This window comes from Onychomys torridus, chromosome 14 (genome assembly GCF_903995425.1).
Source record: "Onychomys torridus chromosome 14, mOncTor1.1, whole genome shotgun sequence".
Lineage (NCBI taxonomy): Eukaryota > Metazoa > Chordata > Mammalia > Rodentia > Cricetidae > Onychomys > Onychomys torridus.
In genome coordinates this window covers 71,290,123-71,296,122 of record NC_050456.1, presented here as the reverse complement: position 1 = coordinate 71,296,122, position 6,000 = coordinate 71,290,123, and positions in this window count along the sequence as shown.

The window sequence follows — 6,000 nt, the reverse complement described above, 5'->3', positions numbered from 1 at the left end:
ACTATTTCATTGTTTAATGTACCCCCGTCATGGCCTCCTATCCATGCTAGTTACATTCTGAGAGTTTGAATTCTCTGTTTGACTTGAAACTATGAAGGTTTTGTTTGGTTTTGTCACTGTCTTTGAGACAGGGTCTTACGTAGCGCTGGCTATCCTTGAACTCACCATGTAACTGAGAGTGACCTTGAACTCCTCCTGCTGCCTCCACCTTCCAAATTCCAAGATTACAGTTTTTTGTTTTGTTGAGACAGGATCTTCCTCACAGAACCCTGGTGGGCATGAAACAGCTATGTAGACCAGGCTGGCTTCCAGGTAATCCCTTGTCCCCACTTCCAAAGTGCTGGGAATGATAGGCATGTATGACTCTACCCAGCTTAAAAGCTGGGTTTTGAATAGGTCAGAATCTTCCTCCACGATAGAGCAGGACATTCGATGTCCTCCTCTGGCTCTTGGAGCTCACTAGTGTGTGCTGTCTATCTTTTTCTTTTGTTTTTGCAATTTCAAGTGATGCCGCAATGACTGTCCTCCTGTGCATATCATTTCTTACCCGTCAGTACACCTAGGATAAATCCCAAGACAAAAAAAAAAAAATAGGATAACACCCCTGTGAAGTCTGTGACCTCTACAGCCACAGGTTTTGCCCTGACTTACAGTGTCAGGTGTGAATTTCCTCCTGTGGAGAGGGCCTTAAATTCTATCAGAAAGCAACCAGCTACATTCATAGCAGCTGCGTTTCTATGCAATGGCTGGCACATCTTCTCTGTTGCATCAGTACTATGACATGCAGGGACCATGGCTGAGTCCAATTCTTCCATAGCCATTTCACAGCACCTTCCAACACTACGAAAGCCTGCCAGCAGGAAGAGCTACCAGTTCAGCCCAGCTTGACTCTCCATGACCCGTGCCAAAGCATTCAGTGTCTACAGAAATAGAGATGTGCCATCTAGCTCTGGCATGCAACCAGCAGCACTGGCAATAACTATTATGGTTTGTTAGACCTCAGGCCTCCCTGGACAACAGCCCATTGGAAGGCAGTCCACTCTGTCACTGGGAGTCTCATTCAACAAGCTTGTGGTTTCTGGGAGAGCCTTTGCCCATTCATATAGAGTACCTCTGTTTAATCCTTAATGGCTGGCTTTACTAGTCTCCAAGATACTTTATATGTCTTTCACGACACTCAGGTTAGCATTGTATATATAAAAAAACTTTTTAGAAACAGTGGGCAGGATCTCTGAAAATCTACTGTCATCCATTTCATGCAATTACCAGTTGGTCTTGGGTGGCTAAGGGGGCGTGGCTAAGGGGGCGTGGCTAGGGGAGTGGCTAAGGGGATGCTAAAACAGAAGTGTCAGCAAGGTCCAAGGCAACGTGAAAGGAGCCCATCATTTGCATCAGTTATTTCTCAAAGGGTAGTCATGTACCCCTCACCATGTTGGGTACAACAACATGGTGTGGGGACACATGACTACCTAATCTAGCCCTCTATAGATCACTGTCATTTTCCGTGAATCATCTGATCTCCTCATCCTGACAGGCTGCTGTTGTGGTACAGCCACTGGACATTTCCCTACTTTTGATGGTCGCAGCTGTGCTAACTTGCACAGCTTGGCTGGGAGCAAGCCCAGGGCTGCACTATAGTTGGCTGTCCATGAGCCTGGAGCCAGCTCCTTGGTTTTAATAGGTTCCATGCCAGCACTGTGGCCCTTGCCTTCCTATAGCCACACCTGGTTTCTGAAAGAGCCCTGGGCTTGGGGATTCTCTACCCCATGTATACATTCTTCCAGGGAAGAACTGTGCAGCCTGTATTCTGTGGGGGATGATTGCCTACCCTGGGTCAGATGTAATTTTTTTTTTTTAACCACTCTATCTTCTGTGAACTGCCCCATAGCCTTTACAGCCTTCTAGAAGCTCATCATTTGGCTTTCTGTAATTTCTTCCCCCAAGGAGTCAGGCTCTTCACAAATCCTGTGGAATTTGCCTTCAAATGGTCCAGACAGACCCCTTTGTCTTCACTGTCCTTCTCCCATCCCCTTGGGTAGGTGGCCTTGTAAATCCTGTAAGTTTCAGAAATATTCTGAGTCTTGTGAGTTGTTTTAATTCTCGTCTTTATTTTATCCTACATGATAATTGACAGGTGACTTCAAAGCAAAGTTTGCAAACTTCAAATAGGAATCCTCAAAAGAGTTAATCAGTTCCACAAATCTACAAAAAAAGATTTAATCAGCTTCTCCCCTTCCTCATGTCATTCCTTTTGAGGTAATGGGGGCAAGAACATCTAATACCTGCCATTCAAAACATGTTACCTCACCAGCAACCTCAGTATCACTGGGGCCTTGTGGGAAACATAAGCCTGCAGCCCCACCCCAGAGTTGTTGAATCAAAATCTACTTTTGAGCAAGCCCCCATTTGTGTGCAGTCATGTTTGAGAACCACCAGCATTTCAAACAGATGAAACAGAAAAGCCAAGGCTTTGTGAGAAAACACACCTGAATACTTGCTCTGCTGCACTCTACCTGGGTAACCTTGTCCACATCTCTCAATTTTTATGATCCTCAACTATGAAAGGGAAAAATAACATTAGGTTGAATCAACCATCCATGTGTCTCTCTACATATTATTTCATTAATATATCACCACAGTTCACCTAGACATTCGTTTAACTACTCATCTATTTAAATTTTCACAGATTCCATCTGTGTGACACTGGTTGTGATATATTTTGAACGTCACGCCGGGCTCTATCCATCCACTTATCTATGCATCCCACTGACCACTCTTTCACCCAATCACAATAGACTCACTTCATCTTGATAATTCATTTTCATTCCTCCCGTCACTCACCATCCAAGGATTATTCAGTATGCGTTTATAGGGTGCCCATTACAGAAAATCCACTGTGCCAGGCACAGCCGGGGCCATGAGGTGAATTGCAATGACTCTCATGGAGCTCATGGTTCGACAGAGAAGAGTGGATATTAAGGGGATTGTTTACCGAGAGACTTACTTCTGCATCTGGTGCAGGGGTGAGAGATAACGTGACAGGAAGCATCTCAGAGAAGGGAACACACATCTTCACAGGATCTTGAAGGATGTGTGGAATTCGTATATTTAGAGATGGGGGGAACATTCTGGCCTGTTTCAAACAGTCTGAGCCAAGGCCAGGAAGGGAAAGGTACTGGATGTGCAGGATACCTGTGGGATCAGCGCAGCAATAGAAGGAAGGTGGGAGACAAGGCTTGACAAAGAGGTTAGGATGGCACCAAGGGAGCAGGGTGAGAATGCCTTTTAGAGGAATTGGATTTTTATCTTGTATTTGGCAGGAAGCAATGAAGGAACACAGGGAATAGAATGCTTAAGAAAATGAGATACAGGCTGGTCGATTAGTGCATGCTTTTAATCCCAACACTTTAGAGGCAGAGACTGGGGGATCTCTTTGGGTTTGAGTTTGAGGCCAGCCTGGTCTAAAAAGTGAGTTCCAGGACAGCAGGGTGGTTACACAGAGGAACCCTATCTCAAAAGACTGAGGTGGGTGTGTGGGGGTCTATGGTAGATAAGCAAGATGCTGGGAGGCCACCCGAGTAAGGTGGGGGTCTGGCTGTTCAGTTTACCTTCACCTCATAGCAGTGATGGCAGCAGTAGTACCTACCTAGTATTCACAGATGAGGATGTATAAAAATAAATTTCTCTTCCGTGAGCACATGGATGGAGAAATGATGTGGGATATTTTGATTGCACTCTGACCCTCCCGAGACTGCCAATAAAGTTTACCTTGGATCAGAGAGCAGAGATAGCTGCTAGCTGACTAAAATTAGCCATAGAGTTATTGGTGGACCTAGGATATATGAAGAGACACAGGAAATAGTAGGGAGAGATGTAGAGAAAGGCTTGGCCCTTTTGGATTGAGGGAGGAGAGAGAGAAGGGGTCACTGTTTGCTTCTCAATCCAGTTCTTACCCTGATATCTGACTCCTGAGTTTTTATTAATAAAGAGTAATTAGAGACATGCTTCAGAGAAAGAACCCCAAAATTTGGATGCAGGAAGCAGTGTATTGGGGAGGATGAGAGCCAGACTCACCAACACAGCCAGCCCTCCAGCCAGCCTCCAAGGGGCCATATGGACTGCTGGTATGACAAGCATGTACTGGGAAACTGGTCTGCCTTCAGTTCTGACCCCCAGATCTACGTTTCCCCAAATGTGTCCCCTTGTCCTTTTCCTGGCAGTGTCTCCTGGATGGTGTTCTGTTCTGACAGCTCTATAGTCCATCATTATTTTCTACATGGTGACCATCCCATAGAACTTACAGACTCTCCTCTAACTCCCCCCCTCCCCGCTGTCCCAGTTAGCTTGGTTTTCATGCCGCCCCTGCACTAGAATAGACATATCCATGCCACAGGGCCTTCGCTGCCAGCATTTTTTCCTTGGTAGCTGTGACTTCTTCCCTCAGCCCAATCAGGTCCTTGTGCAAAACCCACGTTCCCATCAAGACCTCCAAAGACTAGTGATCGTGGGACACATCTGTCCCCCGACACATCTGTCCCCCTTGCCATGCTGTGCTTTTTTGACAGAGAGGTACCCAGTGCTGTTCAAGGAAAAGAATGCAGGTCAAGGTGACAAATGAGTTGACTTGGGCTCAGATATGGCTAACCAGCACTGTGGAGAGAGGTCATTTTCTTAGCCTCTCTGCTATGGCTGCAATGTCCCCTCAAAGGCTCATGTTGAGGTTTTCATTGTCAATGGAACAATACCAAGAGGTGGAACCTTGGAGAGACTATGAGGGCTGTGCCTTCACAAGTGAACTAACTTTTGGACCAATGAGATGGGTTAGTCACCTCAGGAGAGGGCTAGTTACCACAGAATGGGGGAGTTATCATGTGAGTGGGTTAGTTACCACAAGAGTGGGTTTAGTGTCCATGGTAGTGGGTTAGTAGCTGAAAGAGTAGGCTAGTGACTGGAGAAATGGCTTCTCAATGAAAAGGATCAGTTTGGTCTATTTTTCTTTCTCCTCTTATGCAAGCCCACCTGTACTAGTACCACGCTGTGACAGAACAGGAAGACCCTCATCCAGTGCATACCCTCCATCTGGACGCCCAGCCTCCACAACCATGAGCTAAATGAAATCCTAGAGATGTCCAAGCTTTTTTTAAAAAAATATTTATTTACTTTATGTATATGAATGACCAGTCTTCATGCGCACCAGAAGAGAGAATCAGATCCTGTAACAGATGGTTGTGAGCCACCATGTGGTTGCTGGGAATTGAACTCAGGACTTCTGGAAGAGCAGCCAGTGCTCTTAACCACTGAGCCATTTCTACAGCACCAAGGTTGTCCAAACTTTTGGTTTCTTTGAACTACTTTAGACATACAAGAATTGTCTTTGGCCTCATGTTAAATGCAGGGGGTATCTAGCTGGCAATCCTTGGGTTGTGAGAGCATGCATATATTTTGCCTGATACTGCAGCATGAGGCACACTGTAAAGATGTGTTTCTGCCAAGGCACCTTTTGATTGGTTTAAGAAAAAGCTGAACAACCAATAGCTAGGCAGGAGAGGATAGGTAGGACTTCTGGGCAGAGATAGGAACTCTGGGAAGGAATCAGAGAGGCAGAGATTCACCAGTCAGACACAGAGGAAGTGGGATGCACAGTCTGATCAGAGGCAATGAGACATGTAGCAGAACATAGATGAATATAAATGGGTTAATTTGAGTTTAAGAGCTAGGTGGGAACAAGCTTAAGCTAAGGCCAAGCTTTTGTAATTAATAATAAATCTTTGTGCCATTATTTGGGAGCTGGTGGTCCAAAGAAAGACTGGCTTCATTCCCATTCAGTTCCTAATGGAGAGCTGGAGGGAGAGCTCCTCAAATGTCCATCTTCCCCAGGCAGCCTCAGCCTGCCCCAGGCTCCCTTCATCTTGGGCTCCTTTGGGATCAGAGCTCTACCTCCTGCTACTTTCCTGTCCCCATTCCTCTTCCCTCCTGAGTCCCCATCCCCTGTCTGCTCAG